The sequence below is a fragment of the Aethalodelphis obliquidens genome, unplaced genomic scaffold, assembly GCF_003676395.1.
Source record: "Aethalodelphis obliquidens isolate GAN/ISIS:26980383/991018 unplaced genomic scaffold, ASM367639v1 scaffold17, whole genome shotgun sequence".
Taxonomy (NCBI): Eukaryota; Metazoa; Chordata; class Mammalia; order Artiodactyla; family Delphinidae; genus Aethalodelphis; species Aethalodelphis obliquidens.
In genome coordinates, this window is record NW_020837961.1 from 19807957 (window position 1) to 19826226 (window position 18270).

Below are 18270 nucleotides of genomic sequence, written 5' to 3' on the forward strand. Positions count from 1 at the left end.
TCTTTTTTTTTTTTTTTTTTTTTGGTACGCGGGCCTCTCACTGCTGTGGCCTCTCCCGTTGAGGAGCACAGGCTCCGGACGCACAGGCTCAGCGACCATGGCTCACGGGCCCAGCCACTCCGCGGCATGTGGGATCTTCCTGGACCAGGACACGAACCCACATCCCCTGCATCGCCAGGCGGATGCCCAACCACTGCGCCATCAGGGAAGCCCTATTTTGCTTTTATTCTTGAAAGACTTTTTTTTTCTGGATATGGGCTCCAGGTTGACAGTACATATTTTTTCTTATTCAGTACTTTAGAGATGTTGCTCCACTGCTTTCTCACTTGCATTGTTTTCTACAAGAAATCTACTGTAATCCTTATCTGTGTTCCTCAGTATGTAACATGTTCTTCTCCCCCCACCCTCATCCTTTCCAGCTACTTTTAAGATTTTATCTTTATTATTGATTTTGAGCAATTTACTTATAATATGCCTTCGTGTGGGTTTTCTTCATTTTTGTTGTGCTTGGGTTCATTGACACTCTTGTATTTGTAAGTGTATAGTTTTCATCAAACTTGGAAAGTTTTTGGTCATTATTTCTTCAGATATTTTTCTATTCCTCCCTGTTCACTATTTCAGGGACTCCAATTGCACATATATTAAGCATCTTGAAGTTGTCTCACAGCTCACCAAGGCTCTGTCTCTCTTTTAAATTATTATTTTTGTATTTTTATTCTCTATGTTTCTTTTTGGATAGTTTCTACTGCTGTCTTCAAGTTAACTAATCTGTTCTTCTGCAATGTCTACCCTGCTGTTAATCTCATCCGTTGTGTTTTGCATCTTAGACATTGTAGTTTTCATCTGCAATAGCTTGGTTTAGGATTTTTTATATCCTAAACCAAATATCTTTAATATCCAAACCTATATTTATTGTATGTTCCATCTTTCCTCTAACTTTTTGAACAAATGGAGTAGAGTTATAATAACTGGTTTGGCATCTTTGTCTGCTGATTCTAACATCTGTGTCAATTCTGGATCAGCTTCAACTTACTGACTTTTCTCCTCATTATCGGCTGTATTTTCCTGCTTCTTGGCATGGCTGGTAATTTTTACATTGTTTTCTGTCTTTTATTTTTTTAATTTTGAAAACAAGTTTTTTGAAATAGAGTTGATTTACAATGTTGTGTTAGTTTTAGGTGTACAGCAAAGTGATTCATATATATATATACGTGTGTGTGTGTGTATATTCTTTTTTAGATTCTTTTCCATTATAGGTAATTTTTTACTGAATGTCAGACATTGTGACTTTTACCGTGTGGGATGCTGTGTATGTTTGTATTTCTATAGCTATTCTTGAGCTATGTTCTGGCTTGTTTTTAACTCAGAAACAGTTTGATCCTTTCAAGTCTTACTTTGGTGACTTGCTAAGCACATTTGGACCAGTTCTCAATCTGGGACAAATTATTCTCCAAGACTTGCCTGAGTAGGCTGCCCAATGCCCTGTGAAATGTGAATTTTTCCAGCAGGCACTCTTCCCAAATCTGTGTGTGCTCGAAACACTGTTCCCTCTGGTCCTTTTGGGTGGTTCTCTCCCTGACTTTGGGCAATTTCCTCCCACGTATGGGCTGAACAATTCTGAGCTGAGTGCTCATGCTGGACCTCTCCATACCTCCAGAACTCTCTTTGTAGCTCTCTCCTCTACATTATTCTGCCCTGGGTACTCTTAACTTCCTTGATTTCCCCAGAATCTCAGCTCAGTCTCCTCAGCTTGAGGATTTTACCAGACTCAGCTTGGACAATGTCTCCCTGACACATGGCCAGGAAACTCTCAAGGCATAAGCTGGAGCAATCATGGGCTCTCCTTGTGTGTTTTCATTTCTCAGTGATCACTGCCCTTTACTGCCTATTGTCCAGTCTCTTGAAAACCACTGTTTCCGATGTTTTGTCTTGTTTTTCAGTTGTTTTGGGTGGGAAGGTAAATCTGGTCCCTGTTATTCTTTCTTGGCTGGAAACCCATCAGGTACATTTTAAGCTTTGAGTCATCCATCCGCACTTGGCTCCAGAGAATGGGCAGGTACCTTCTCTTCCTCCCACTTAGCAGTGATAGGAGCCTCAGCACAGCCCCCTCCAGAGCAACACTCCTCATGACTTCCCGTCATTACCCACCACCCTACCCTGTCAGGAAGGGGTGGAAGAATCCTTGCAACCCGCTCTTAACATTTTTCTTTGAAAACCCATTTCTTCATCTGGTTCCCCACTTTGGTGTATTATATTTATTTTATCTGTATATCTCAGTGAGGATTAAAGAAGATGATATACATAGAGCCTGGTACATCACAGGTGCTCAGGGAGTATAGATTGCCCCTCATTTCTCTGATTCTGCCAGCCCACCACTCAAACAAGTAAGTCAAGCCTTGAGGGGATGGGGTGCTCAGAGCAACACCTCTTTGCAGTACCAGGTAAAGCAAGAGTCCCTCCCCCCATTTAAGCACCTGAATTAATCCCATCCACAGCTTTCAAACTTAATACCAAAGAGAAATGGACGGCATCCCGTTTTACCCCACAGACTGGATTCAAGCAAAATAAATGGGCACAGAACTAATCCCCACACACCAGGCCAGCCCTAGGGAAATTTGGAAAACAGGCAATTAAGCACGATGGAGCAGTTTGGCCTAGGAGGGAAATGACCTTGCCTACACATTACTCTCTGGTGATCAATAATTCACAGCACTGCCAGCCGAGTGTGCAGCCTCCACTCAGCCTCCCCTCTGACCAGACCTTGCGAGAGGGTCCTGAAGGTCCCATGCTCATCCCCATGTCCCACCCAGGCCTGGCGGTATCAGGGAAAAAGACTCCAAGTCTCCTGAGGGCAGGCTCCCAGGAGATCGGTGCAGCAGCCCAGAGCCAGACCCTCATCTGGGGACACACGTTCATCTTTCAAGGGGAGGCTCCAGGACCCAGCCTTCCACAGTGAGACGGGGTTCTTCTTTCCCACTGGCAGTTCCAAGCCACCCTCTCACGACACTTCCTCCGTGAAGCCTTCATTGATTACTTCAATGCTTGAAGTCATTGCTGAGTCCTTACAGCATTTATTCACCATCCATTAATTTAATTAGAAATTATTGATCACCATTAAGTATCAGGCCTGCAATGGACATTGGAGCAGAGACCAATGACTAACACACATTCCTGACTTCAAGGTCTCAAGTAAACTCGAGGGACAGATTCATGGGGAACCAGACGGACAGATGGACGAGAGCCATCCAGATGATCACAGACCACATTAGTGTTTAAACCTCAAAAATGAGGATCATACTCCTCGCTTCTCCTGAGCGTAACATTCCTGGACATGGAGCATGAGGGAATCTACACATCTCAGGCCACGAAGAGAAGGTAAGATTGGGGAACCACTCACATGGCATGTACTGTGCAAATGCTCTAAATGCATTATTTCACTCCACCTCCAAAACCTCAATGGGTAGGCACTATTAGTGTCTCCATTTCACAGATGGGAAAGTTGAGGCTTAAAGCAGTTGAGTAATCTCTGTCAGATCACTCACGAGCAGCAGATGGGAGGTGAAGCCCGGCAGCCTGGCTCTAGCACTGGGTTCCAACCTCTCCCCATGCTAAAAAACGGGCACCACCCCATCTAGAATTGCAGGCTTAGCCCCATCATTTCATACCCCCTGCTCTGCTTTACTTTTTATCTCTTTAGTAATTATCACTAACATAGCATATATTTTAACAACTTATCTTAGTGTTTTTTTCCCCCACTTCTCCCATTTCAACCTTGGAGAATGTCAGCTCCACGGTTGCAGGGACTTTTGCTTGTGTGTTCAGTGCTGTGTTCCCACCCACCTACCATGCCCCATCCCCCCCACGCCCACCCCCACCTCCAGTGCCTGGCAGGAAGTAGAAGCTTATGCAGTACTTGTTGGATGGATTAATGAACGAATGGTTGATTGGGGAAGCCTGTCAGCAACGCAGATGGCCAGCCCCTTTCCTTCCCTCCCACCACAGTGGCTCCCATAGGGAGTGGTGCAGGCTGCCCCACAAAGTTTTTGCCATGGGCCGATGGTGCCGGGCCGGCTCAGATGTCTTGGTGGGTCAAGCCAGGGGCCATGCTGGGTGGCAGGACCATCCCAAGCATCCCTCAGGGAACCAGAGAGGCAAGTCCAATGGGGCTGTCAGAACCCAGGGGGCCTTGGAGAGCCAAGGCAGAGGCAACAGGTTCATACAGGAGGGCAGCTGTGCCTGTCACGGAGCAGGGCTGGAGTTGGGGCATCTGTCACTGTGGCTGGGATCTACCTACTACCTTGCTGCAGAGCCTGAGAACTAGGGTCCTTGAGGACCCAATGGTGCCAGGGATGATGGGAAGCGTTGGCCAGCACCCTCGGGTTGCAAGTGACAGAAAGGTGGTCCAAACTGGCTTAGCAAAAAGGGGACATGAATCCCAGCCTCAGAAAGCAGACCCAACCTGGGGGACACATGGCCCCTGGGGCGTGAACTTCATTGGACCTCATCCGCCTCTCCTCTCTGTTTCTCCCAGGGGCTGGCCTCGTTCTCCGCCTGCTACAGGCGGACTTCTCTGGGTGTGGGGAGACCACGGCTAGCAGCAGCTCACATCTCACAGCATCTCTACTGGAGCAGGAAAACCGTCCCCACTCTCTGCACTCACAGACCCCAGCCTGGACACCTGCCCACTCCTGGACTAGTCCCTGAGGCCAGGGAGGTTCCCATCTTTGGCCTGCCCAGGGTCATGGTGCTGAAGAATGAGACTGGTGCTGGGAAAGGCGCCGCGACAGCCTCCACCGTCCTCTGGTTCTAGCCGCAGCTGCGGTGGACCATTGGCCAGGCTCCGACTCGCCCGGCTGCCAGGTCCCCTCTAGCACTCTGGCGTCCTGCTGCGTCCTGCTCCCAGGCCTCACCGACACCCCTGGGTCTTGAGCCCATGCAACCTGGAGTGCGGGGAGTCAGTGCCACCCGGGCGCCCCTGACTTATTTGGAAGAAGAATCCCTGGAGAATTGCTGCTGCCCCTCTCCTTCAGGGATCAGTTCCAGAACCTTCCTTCCACGTCTCAGTGGACCGGAGCCCCCTTTCCCCACAGCAGGGAGCAAGCGATGAGCCCTGGGCTCCCCTCCCAGGTAGACTGCCTGCACCCACATGCTTTCCAGGCTCTGATTGCCAGGACCTCACGCTCAGCCACGTCACCGAGAGGGCCCAGTGCATTTGGGAGACTGAAACATGGACACAAGGAGCAAGACCGCCCCCCGCGGCCGGGAGGCCTGTGTGCAGGGCACGGGTCTGGGACTGGATTTCGGGGTCGGGATTCTGACCTGGGACCAGCATGAGAGGAGCACTGAGCGGGCGCTGAGGCTGGGGTGCTGCATGAGCCGCTCCCGCCCGGGGAGCCAGAGGGATGGCCACTCCCAGAACTGGAGGCTCTCACAGCTGTCCTTTCTGCCATATGATGAGCACCTACGGTGTGCCAGGCATGGCGCTAGGTGCTTTGCTGGCAATAGACCAGGTGGGTGTCACGGGAGCCTCTTTGCAGTTGAGGAAGTGGAGCGTCCACGCAGCCATGAGTTCCCCGGGCAGATTCAGGCTCTCCCTAGCCTCCTTCTCTTCCTCTGGTCCTTGTTCAAATATCCCCTTCTCAGATAGGCCTTCCTGGATGTGACGCCATTGCAAATGGCGGCTCCGTCACTCTCCGATTCCTTCCCTGCTCCATTTTTCTCACAGCACTTAGCATTATGTGATAATTTAGAAGAACATAGTTGACATAATATCATTTCCTTGTCTGATTATTCACTCTCCATCTGTGTCTCTAGAATATACACTTCACGAGCACAGGGCTTCCCAGCTAAAACAGTACCAGGCCATAGTAAGTGTGCAATCGTTTCTGAGGGGGTGACTGAATGAATGAAGGAACGGAGGTAGAGTTCATTCTTCTCCTACTTCACCACAGTCACCAGCGTCCAGGTGCCAAGTCCTACACATTTGCTGCAATCCCCCCTCCAAGCAGAGACTGAAGGGGGCTCTGAGTCAGAGAGGATGCAGCCAGAGGAACTGGAGCTGGGCTGAGACCCCAGAAGGCACATCCTAGCTTCTTGGAGGCGGTGCTGTCCCGCCCTTCAGCCCAGCCGCCTCCAGGCCCCTGGGAAGTCCCTGTATTGGTGATAGGGGTGGGGTAGAGAGACAAGGGGGGCCTGCAGGGGTCTGTACAGGGTTAGGGCTCCCAGGGGCAGCTACCAGTGTACACAGTGAAGATGCATGTACGTATGTAAGTATGTATGTATGTACGTATGTACATATGTATGTATGTATGATGGGATAGAGCCCAGTTCTCCAGGACTGGGACCAGCACCTGCCATCTGAAAGATGGAATCCTGGAGCCACAGGACACACACGGGCCTGCAAAGAGCGTGTGAGTGTGGGAGAGACACAAACTGCAGTGTACGTTCCTCCCAGCTAACCGCCCTCTGCCCCATACATCACTCCTCTCTCTCTCTCTCTCTCTCTCTCTCTCACAGGCTGCTCTGCACTTGTCCATCCACCCTCTCTACCTGCTCCCTCTCTCCCTGTCCTGTTCCCTCCCATTCATTTGTTCAATAACCACGTGCTGAGTGAGCTCTGGGGACCAGGTGTAAATCAGCCTGGGGACAGGCCCTGAAGGGCCCATGGTCCAGAAGAGGAATCCGAAGCCCTAATATAAGTGTGGGGGCGGGGGGAGGTCCTGGGGCTGCAGGGACCCCAAACACAAGGAGTACAGATGGGCTCAGCAAAAGCTTCAGAGGGAGCGGACATTTGAGCTGGGGCTTGAAGAATAAGTAGGAGTTTGTGGGAGGAAAAGACAGGTAAGGAGTCAGCAGGTAAAGGCCCAAATTCAGTCTCTGCCACTCAGCAGCTTGGACCTCCTGCTGGCCCTTCCCCAGGGGCCTCAGCCTGCTTGTCCATGAACTAGGTAAGTGAGTCTCACCCCTCTCAGGTGCGCAAACCCCCAGCACAGGACCTGGCACAGAATGGTCCAGTGAACTGCGGTTTCCCCTCCCCACCAAGTGCCTCCCTCTTCCTGCCACGAGGTCCTCCCAGTGGCCTGAGAACCCCACATGATCTGCTTCCCTCTCCCCACTCCTCCCACCTCACTCCACTCTAAACACACTGGCCTCCCTGCTGTTTCTCCAACCTGCCTCAGGGCCTTTGCACCTGCTGGATTATCCCTCCACCTGTATTGTTCTTCCTTTATCTCCAAGGCTTAGTCTCTCACTTCCTTTAAGACTTTGCTCACATATTTTCTCAGTGAGGCCAACCAGCATTCTCCTATTTATGACCGCAACCCCCCCACACAAGACACTCACCCCTACTCCTGGACCCCTTTACTTGGCTTTGCTTTTTTTACTTTGTAGCATAAAATACACTTTTCTTGTTAAGTGTGACTATGATTTAGTATCTGTTCCCCCCAACCCCTCCTCCGAATGTCAGCTTCACCAGGTGGGGACTTCTGTCTCACTCACCCTGGAATCCCAGCAGGGTACACAGAAGCATCAGTGAGTGCTCAGAAAGTGAACAGAGCTGGTGAGAGGCTGGAGCCCTTTGTAACCCAAGTGAGGACGGTGAATCCTGGCCATCAAGATGACACACTTCACACACACTGCTAGTTTTGCACACGAGCAGTGCTGTGTTAGAAATCGGACACGTACTAAATCGATTTACTGCAAACTAAAAGATAAATTCACGCTGGTGTCTTTCTGAAGGAGAAGCCATGTCAGCAGCTGGCTCTCCACCCTCGCAGCTGAACGCGCCCGGGAAGGATTGCAGACATGGAGCGTTGGCTACCCTTGGCTTTGCTCTAATTGCTGCTAACCGCTCCTGTCCTCTGGGCTGCATTTACACTCTCCCCCAGCCCCCAGCCCGATTAATGGTTTTTTCTTTGGTCAGGAGCCGCAGCTTTAAAATCACACCCGCCTCAGTGTACTCTGTTACCTAGCAACAGCCATAAATCAACAGAACATGCTGGAATGTTCAAGCCAACCTCCCCGGCTGTTAGATGCTTCGGCTGTTTTTAAACCCAAACATGTTCATTTGCCCCCATGCCTCTTCTGCACCCACCTTTCCACCACTGGCTTCATAGAGTGCCCGGGTTTGTATATTTTTAAACTATCTTATGCCCTGTCTGATTTTGCAGCAGGAATCTTTTGTACTTTCTCCGAACTCTGGCCATTGCCCAGGAATGGGACCAGGCCTGTCTGTCCAGCCTGCATGCTTCCACTTCAGCCCTGCAGCCAGGGGACCTGGATCAACCCTGCAGAGTGTCTGGACACATGGGATCTCGGTCCTTATTGCAGGTCCCCAAATAGCCTGTCCACATGGTACCCTGGGTGGGTTGGTATGGATGTGAAGTCCCTCCCCTGGGTACCCTCACAATGACGTCTGTCCTGCATTCACTCATTCGTTCGTTCAATCATTCAGTCATTCAACAAACAGTTACAGAGCACCTCCTTCATGCTAGGCCTCTATAGGCAGAGAGGAATAAGGCCTGGTCCCTGCCTTCAAAGATCTCTCATTCCACTGGCGGGGAGCTGACCAGAACACAGCAATGCAGAAGTGACACAATCTCCCAGGCTGAGGCCATACTCAGTGCAGACACTCAGGCTACAAGAGGCAACAAGACAAACCCGATACCAAACTCTAGATGCTTGCACCACAGAGTGGCAAGCCACACCGTGCACAGATGTTCGCGGTGCACAGGGCGGGTTGGAGAAGGGCCACATGACTGGGCAGGCCAGACCAGCCTTCACGGAGTGGGGGCTGCCTGCACTGAGGCTGAAGGAGTGGGAAGGCATCAGCTGGGCTCTAGGCATGGGAAACAGGGGAGCACGGTGCACCCGGCCCCTCCCTAGCTGCCCGCCATCCAGTGTGGCTGGAGAATCAGGGTCTGACCCCGCAGTGCAGACTCCAGCAAAAGAGCTGTGCTGAGCTGCTGCCGCCAGGGTTTGAAGCCAGTGGGAGACAGGAGCAGAAAGTTTTGATCCGGAGGCCTCTCTCTGGCTGCTGGGAGCAGAGGCTGCCGTGGGGGTGAGGACGGAGGCAGGTTGCTGACCGGGATGTTGCAATTGCAGGGCCTGGGGTACTGGTGGCCTGGCTTGGTGACTCGCTGCAGGCAAGAGGAGGGGAGACACTGAAAGTCCCAGGAACGGGACTGGACTGGTGCAGGGGCAGAGGGGCTGGGGGGGAGGAAGGGAGAACCCTGTGCCTGTGCCACGAGGGAAACTGGGCATGAGGGAGCAAGTGCGGGAAGAGGCATAGAAGAGCCTGGCCCCGCCCACGAGCTCCCCACCGGCCGAGGGCCCTATCTCCAGCTGCCAGCCCGCCTGCCGAGTGGCCTCCACAACCAGGACGAGAGTCCTCTAGCCGAGGCCATGGTGTTGCTGAGCCAGCCAGCAGCTCTTTTGGTCCAGGTGTGAGAGCCTGGACCAGGCTACAGAGGGGCCGCCACACAGCCTGCCCCTCTGCCACTGGCATGGCCGCCTCACCAGAGCCCACCCTAGTGACAGCAGGTCGGTGTCAGCGAAGTGAAGGCCACACCAACCAGCGAGGAGGCTGGGCCCCGGGACATGGTGGCAGGGGCAGCCAAGGCCGTTGATGGGCTGGACGTGAGGTCCACTAACTGAGACCCAAGAGAAGGAACAGTGCTGGGCGTGGTGCTGGCACGTGGTGGAGGCCTAGGGCCTGGTGCAGAGAGATGACTGATCCCATGTGGGCTGAGTGACATTTCTGTCTGCGCCCCACATCCTCCCAGTGAGGGGACAGGCTTGAAGTCCCATCTGGGCTCATCCCAGGCTCTGGCAGTGATTCAGAAGGAAAGCAATGCTGGGGCGAGGGGAGAGGGGTGAGGACACTTCCTCTGCCTGGAAAATAGAGATAGAGGTCCCCGAGCCTTTCTCCTCGGGCTGCGGAGAACATCAGCTCCAAGAGAAGGGATCAAAGGCTTTGGAACAGCACCGCTGTCCAGGAGGGAGGAAGGCTCTAGGCTAGTTTTCCCAGCTCTCTCCTGATGCGTGTGTGAAAATGAAGCAAGTCAGGGCTAGTGGGAGGCAAGGCGGGAGGGAGCAGAAAGTAGCAAGAACAACTCAGTGCAGGAGGGTTATACCAAAAGAATAACTACCTGGCTTGTCTTGCAAGATGGTTCCAGAGGCTTGCAGGCAATGAGGCTTGATTTGAGCCTATGATCCAGCGGGAGTTACTCAGAGGAAAGAGGGAGAGGGGTGCCCCAGAGAAGTGAAACAGCACCAGTGCAAAGGCAGTATGACAAACAGTTGAGTGTGTTCACTAATGCAGGAATAGAGTAGCTAGTTACTTATCTTTAGAAGAGGAATGGATTTAGGAGGAGGGGCACTTGCACGATCAGATAACAAGACATTATAAAGCTTATTATAAACCTTAAGGCAGGGTGATATTGGTGCAAGGGTAGACAATTAGGAACAGAATAGAATCAGGACAACACATGTAAGGAGACTAGATGTAATGTGGAGAGGATGTTATAAATCAGTGGGAAAGAGTAGGTCACTCACTAATGGTGCTGGAAGATTTGTTCTCCTTTTGGAAAAAAATAATTTAGATCCCTACCTCAAACCCTACAGAAAAATCAATTCTAAGCAAATTAAAGATTTAAATGTGAAAAACCTTTTGCGCTTGAAACATTTTTTGCACTTTGATATTATAAAAGAGTATCCTTATGACCCTGGGGTGGGATGGAATTTCTTAAGTCAAAAGAGGAAGACATTCTGCTACTTAACTTAAGAACTTAAGACACCATACACAAAGACAAGACACATGCAGGGAGAATACCTCTGCCACATACGCAATGAACATGGGATTAATACAGAAAATATACAAAGAACTTCTAAATGTCAACAAGAAGTGAAAGAAGGTGATAAAAATGTTTGCCCAAACCAGGAACAGGTGTCTCCTAGAGGAGGCCATGAGAAGTGCCTGGAAACATATGAAAAGATCTCCAGGGAAAATTAAACTAAATTCATAGGCAAGACCATTAACACCCACCAGACTGGCAAAATCTAGAAGGTCTGTGAATACGGAGAGTTGGTGAGGTCTTTCGTTGCTGGGGATAGTCAACCGGCACAGCAGATTCAGAACACTGTCAGTGTTCCATGAATAAAGCTGATGACGTGACACCCCAAACCCAGCAATCTCTCTCTAGTCGACACTCTAGAGAAACTCTTACAGCCCATATCCTGGGAGATACGTACAGTAACGGCCACAGGGCATCATCTTGAGAACAAAGCATGGGCAACAGCCCAAATGTCCACTCACAAGAGGATGGATAAAGTCTGGCACATTCATATAAGGGAATGGTGCACAGCAGTAAAAGTGAAACGCAGAACGCTACACGTATCAACACACAACCTTGAGTGGAAAAGGCAACTCCTTGAAGGACACACACAGAATGTTCTGTTTACATAAGTTCAAAAGCCAGGCTCAGCTAAGCACTAGGTGGTTTAGGGCTTCAGCTTTGTGATGAAACTGTAAAGAAACAAGGTGATGATAGAGATACCATTCAAGAGAGTGGTTACTTTTGTGGAGGGGGAGGGGGAGGGTTTGGGCAGGAAGGAGCACATAGAATAGTATGTTCTAGGCTCAGGGTAGGGGTCACAGTTGTTTTAATTTAATTTTATTATTATTATTTTTAAAAAATTTATTTCATTTATTTATTTTTGGCTGTGTTGGGTCTTTGTTGCTGCACGCAGGCTTTCTGTAGTTGTGGCGAGCGGGGGCTACTCTTCGTTGTGGTGCATGGGCTTCTCATTGCGGTGGCTTCTCTTGTTGTGGAGCACGGGCTCTAGGCACACGGTCTTCACCAGTTGTGGCACGTGGCTCGGTAGTTGTGGTGCACGTGCTTAGTTGCTCCACAGCATGTGGGATCTTCCCAGACCAGGGCTCGAACCTGTGTCCCCTGCACTGGCAGGTGGATTCCCAACCACTGTGCCACCAGGGAAACCCCACAGCTGTTTTTACTTATTGTTCTGCTTCATGATCTACACAGCATTATGGTATATCTATTTGTATGTATCAAATAATCCTTAATTTTAAAATATATAAAAATAGAAACTAAAAGTGCCAAGGATTTAAAACAGAAGTGAGGTGGGAATGATTCACTGGCTTTGCTGTGGAATATTAATGAGGGACAGCAGTTTGCCAAGGGGGCTGTGAGAGGTGACACCCTCAGTGTTCGTTCCAAGGCGTAGGAGCAGATGACTGTACAGAGCCTGGGAAACCAGGGCAGCAGAAGCCACCCAAGCAGATGGCTCATTCTCTTGTGCAAGAGACACCTGTGGAGCCCAAGATGCTCCCAGGCTGTGCGAGGGCCAGTGGGGGGGACACAGTGTGACTCCAACAGTTACCAACAAGGGAAAGGTCTCTTCCCTGAGCCTTGGTTACTTTTGTCACCTTTCCCCATCCTGGGAGGGACTTCATTATCTATCTTCACGAGGCTGGTATTGCAGCAGGTGCCCCTAAATCTAAACCAGAAATCAAGAGGGATTTGGTCTGGAAAGGAGATGGCTAGGGACCATCTCTGTCCTTTCTGATCTGAAGGGCTGCCTGAGCAGTGGGATGAGCAGAGTGGGGTGTGGTGGATTTCTAGGGAGAGGACAAACGGGACAGAGTGCTTCTTTCCATGTCAGAATGACACTCCTGCCTTCAGAGCTTCTCAGCACTGGAACCAGTGAGCCCTGGAGCATCCCCTGTCACACAGGCACAGGGTCCTCCCTTCCTTCCTCCCCAGCCCCTTGGCCCCTTGGCCCCTACACCTGTCCAGTCCCTCTTCTGGGTCTCCCAGGGTTTCCCCTCTCCTCCCTGCAGGAGAAGGCGGCTTCACAGGGCAGATACCAAACCGCTCTGACAAGCTTAGAAGAACTAAACTGAGATTTTAGCTGCTCCGCTCAGCAAGGGACACATTTACTGTTTGAATTCAGAAGTTAACTATCTATAAAACAAAAAAAGGCAACACTCTTAGGTGTAACATAATAGAATCCAGAGTGTCTACAACATTTTGCTCACAAAGTTCAGGGTACAAACCAAAATCACTTGACAGGAGAAGAAACATAGGAATCAACTGGGACTGCCCCCAAATGTTGGAATTTGCAGCTGATAATTTTAAACGAGCTGTTATCACTGTGCTCGAGGATGTAAAGGAAAATAAGTTTGTAGTGAATTAAAAGATAATCTCAGCAGAAAAATAGAAACTACTAAATGAACTAAATGGGAAATCTAGATCTGAAAAATATTGCACCTGGAATAAAAAATTCACTAGATGTACTAAAAAGCAGTACAAATCCGAGAAGAAAAACTCAGTGAACTTCAAGAGAGATCGATAGAATTTACCCAATCTGAAGTACAGAGGAGGAAATTTAAAGTAATAAAAACCAAAGTCTCAAGAACAGGACAATTGACTGGACAGGGGAGCCAGAGATCTTTTTGAGGTGATGGGGTGTCCAATAGCTGATTTGGGTAAAGGTTACACATTTGTCAAAACTCATCAAATTATACTCTCAGGATACACTTTACTGCATGAAATTGTACCTTAATAAAAATTTTTTTATTTCAAATGTTGACATGGATCTCTGTGTTATGACTTTGGCATTTAGGCAGAAGACAAGCCGCTGACACAAACCCCACCTGTAACACACCTCCACCAATGTCCACACCAGATCCTGTTCCCATGAACTCAGAGCACAAGGCAGCTACTGAGGCAACCAGCACACAGGACTGATGAGGCCTTTGAGAAGTGACCTTTGAAGAGATCATTGAGGAGAAGGGGTCAATTGTGAAAGATCTGGGGAAAGAATTTTCAGACATGGAGACAGAAAAGGGAAGATCTTGGGTAAGTGTTCCAGTCAGCTGCTGCTGCATTACAAACTCTTCCTTAAATAGCAGTGTCTTTTCACCTTCCCTGGTTCTTAGACTGACTAGGCTTAGCCGAGCTGTTCCTCTTGACCTTCCTCATGAGGTTGCAGAGGGCTTGCTACCTTGCTGGACTCTCCCTTGGAAAGATAGCAGCCCAGTCTGCCTCCAGCTGTTCTAACCATCCTGGCTGGGGCATCTTGAATCCCAGTCAGCATCCACATGACTGCTGGAGGTCACTGAGTAACCCCAGGTTGACCAGCAGAAGAACCACCCAGCTGAGACCTGCCCAGATTACAGAATCATGAGCAAATAAATGGTTGCTGTTTTCAACCTCTAGATTCTGGGGTGGTTTGTTACACAGTGACATCTAACTGATACACTAAGTAAGGCCCATCTATCCACTCCCCATGTCCTATCCTAAACTGGTCCTGTTCAAGATCAGCCCTCATTCTCTGGGCAAATCTTGCTTAGAGCACAGTTTCCTCATCTATCACAAGGTAGGGTTGATCTTATTGCTGAAGTACCTTTCAGCTCTGAAAATTCAATAACACTGAAAGACCTGACTCAAAGTTAGAGTGAACGTCAGGGTGTGAAAACAACGACAATGTAGTGCTCAATTCTTAAGAAGGATAATCCAACAATTGTTTTAACCACAGTGTTGAAAACATCTCAAACTTTTCAGACAGGAAGCTAGGTGAAACTGGGTTTCCTGTGGTTGAGAAAGGACAATTACAAAGTTACAACACTCTAACTTTGAAAACAAAAGGCTCAAACAGGAGACTTTCTTGAGAGATGGTGACTTAGTCTGCATCTCTATTTTTCCCATAACAATCCAAAGACAGGGCTAGAGCAGTGTGTCAAGGATTTGTGAGCTGAAACACAAGAGATATTCAAGAGGGAAAGTTGAAATGGGAAATTTAGAAATCAGTAAGTGCAATGAAAAAAAACCAATTCAGACTGTGGCATAAGTAAATGGGAGATAAACCTTTACACTAGAGGAAATGGCACGTTCAATAAATCTACCCAGAAATCCAACCACACAAATTCCAATTGCATTCAAGGGACCCACCTACCTCTGATCTGATGAAGCCACCCCTGCCAGGAGCTCACAGCCATCAGGTGTGAACAAGGCTACCCTGGACTCACTTTTCCACCTGCCCTTGAATCTGTCTCTGCTCCCTTCTATCTGTGTGAGCTGAGCACTCCATACCTCAGTTCCTCCTTTGGTTTCCACAGTGCCAACAGAGGTACCTTCCTTCTCTTTTCTTCTATTCCAACAACACACCTGAACGGTGTCTGGCCTTGGGTAAGTGTTTGCTGTCATCAGGGTCTTTAGCCTTCTTTCTTGCACCCCCATGTCTAACTGATCAGTTCTTGTTGACTCCGTTTCCCCAATGGATCTCAAATGCTTCTATTCCCCCACTTCCATGGTCATCACCACAGTCTGGACAACTACCGTCTCTTGCCTGGATGACCACAGGCTCCTTCAGACTGGTGTCCCCATCTTTAATCCTGCTTCCCTTCAATTCTGTCTCTACACAGCAGCATGGATGGCCTTTTAACACATAAGAAAGACCATGCCATTGACCTACTCAAAACCCTTCCCACTGCACACAGAATAAACCCAAACTCCAACCCTTACCCACATGGCCTGGCCTTGCCGCTCATCCCAACCTTACTCCCAACTCTCTCCCCTGCTCAGGACCCTGGAGACTCACTAGCCTCTTTCTCTTCCAAACATGGCTGGATTGTGGCTGGTGTGGGTTTTTGGCATTCGCTGTTCCCTCTCCCTGGAATTCCGCCAACAGGTCAACCCCTTCTTGTATTTTCAGTCTCAATTCAAATGTCACCTACACAGGTATTCCCTGACCAGCCAGTCTCAAGTAGCCCTGCCTCGCCACCTTTGTCGCATCACCCTGCTTTAATTGAATCACAGCACTTGTATCTCTCTGAAATTGTCTTTGTTCATTTATTTGTTTACTTCTTCATTGTCTACGTCTTTGCCTCACTCAGATGTACACACCCATGCTTGCTTGAAGGCATGCACATACACATACATGCACACACATGCATCTGCCCTTACACACACACACATACACATGCCCTGTGGAATGTAAACCTCCTGCCTCTGTCTTCTTAGTTCTGTACCTCTCAGCCCCTGGATTGGTGCCTGATACTAGGAGACCCTCTCAGAAAGTATTTGCTGAATGAATGAATGAGACTAAGCATCTGATTTGATTTTCAGCTCTTTCACTCACTAGCTGGGTATTTGAGAAAATCCCTGAGTTTATCCTAATATTAGTTTCCTCTTCTATTAAAAATTGAGATAATAATTGTGTCTGTTTTATGGGGTGTGTTGAGATCTACCTGAAAAAAACACGTTAAATACTGAGGCAAGTACCTGACATGGAGTAAGTGCCCAATATTAGTTGTTCTGGTGGTGATGGTAATAGTGATAATGGTGGTGGTGACAGTGATGATGGTGTTGATTATGGTGGTGACAGTGGTAATGGTGGTGGTGATAATGATAGTGATGATGGTGATAATGGTAATGATGGTGGTGTGGTGATGGTGGTGGAGGTGGTGATGGTGATGTTGCTAATGATGGAGATGCTGCTGCTGAGGATGGTGATGATGGTGACAGTACGGTGCTGATGGTGATGGTGATGACTAATGAAGAAAACGTTCAGGATGACGCATCACCTGGGCCCAGCATCCCGTACGATGATGGAATGTATATAAAAGTGCCCAGCATGGTGCTTGACGAATGGTAAGTGCCTAAGAACTATAGATTTCAGTTCAAAACAAATGTATCATCTTATGATAAAATTCAGTGAAATCAGATCCAATATAACCGTGCTTATAAAATTCTGATTTAACAGCATTAGCTGGTCATATCAGGATTATGGAAAGGACTTCACTGCACTTTATTGCATCTTGGGGAATTTTTAAAATAATATAATTAAATTTGCTCTCAATGTGAGGGTTTTAAAAAGATTTGCTGCAGCTAATATAATTTGATTACATCTTAGGGCTTGAAAAATCTTCCAAAGGAGAACACCTGATTCAGTCACTCACTTACCCACTAACTCATTCATTCATTCACAAACATTTAATAAACTTCCACTCAAAAATATGCTCAATTTCGAGGACCTCAGATATTAATGAATTGATTGTGTTACTGGAGGCCTTGTTTTTCAATTCAATGGGACGAACAGGCACTGGATTGGGATGGGGTCTGTCCGAAGGGTTTTTGCCTTCCAGGCGCTGTGGAGCAGCAGGTAGAGGGGAGGCTGTGTCAGCCCAGAGGAGCCCTCCCGGGCTGGGAAGGAGGGGGAGGGCTGAGCAAATGAATGCCTTCCTAGGAAATGGGAGGCTCCACAGGAACTTGGAGGGAGGGGCTTTGGTAACCAGGCTGCGCAGACTGATGCCTGTTTGTGCGGCTCTGAGCCACTAGGTGGCGGGCTGGAGTGAGGCAGGTGAGCACGAGGGGACAGGTGCACTGTGTGACAAGCCTGGGCTAGTTCATGAAGGGCATCCCAACCGAGCCAAGGAGCTTCAGCTTTCTTCTCTGGGTGATGCAGACTCAGGGAAAGGTTGCACCCAGGAGAAGCCCCTGGCGGGGTGGGAAGGGTGCACCTAGAGGCGGGAGGCTGGGGAAGTGTCCCTGCAAGCCCCCATCTCCTCCCCGCTTGCTCGGTTTTGTGCATCGGGGAGCACCCGCCCTGCAGACACCACCTATTCTCTCCCCGAATGAATCACCTACAGTTCAAAATAGGCAAATATTTTGCAAATCTCTGGTGAAAATAAATTAAATCAACACTAATTTTGAGGCATTCTAAAAGTGTTCAAATGGGGTGTATAAATCGGGCCTCTTATATTTAGGAAGCTGAAGAATACAAAAGCAGAGCCATGTTAATGAGCAGTGAATTCACTTTATGTAGGGAAAGAATAACTTACCTCCCTTTGACATTTTTTTCTTTTTAGAAAGTACAAAACCCGGTATAATTGAGTTATTCTTTCCCCATGTATCTAAATTGCAGGTGAAAATATGGTGCAATTAATCTTTTCAATTTTGTGAGCCTATGATATTAACAGAAATTTAATTTCATCTGTTGAATGAACCGCCCCACTGGGGGTTTGTTATTTTATTCATTTCAATTCAAGAAACGTTTGTTGAAGATCAGGTAGAATCAGGTACTCTCCAGGTGTTTGCACAACTGTCCCACTTAGTCCTCACATCTCTCAAGGCAGTGCCATTGTGGCCACTTTTCTGGAAGAGGCGGCTTGAGGTGTTGCCTGGTGGGCCCAAGTTCTTAGCGCCGGTAAGTGACAGAGCTGAGCACCTAATCCGCTACTGGCTG

General features: G+C 48.8%; 1 long non-coding RNA gene across 1 annotated transcript in view; it reads left to right on the forward strand.

Moving 5' to 3' along the window:
• LOC113626025 (uncharacterized) overlaps positions 1-16467 on the forward strand; it is a 28698-nt gene extending 12231 nt beyond the window's left edge. Inside the window, exons 3-4 of the long non-coding RNA XR_003434994.1 lie at positions 3183-3375; positions 13648-16467. This is a non-coding gene — a long non-coding RNA (uncharacterized LOC113626025). The remainder of the gene's footprint in view (positions 1-3182; positions 3376-13647) is intronic.
• The last annotated feature ends 1803 nt before the right edge of the window (positions 16468-18270 follow it).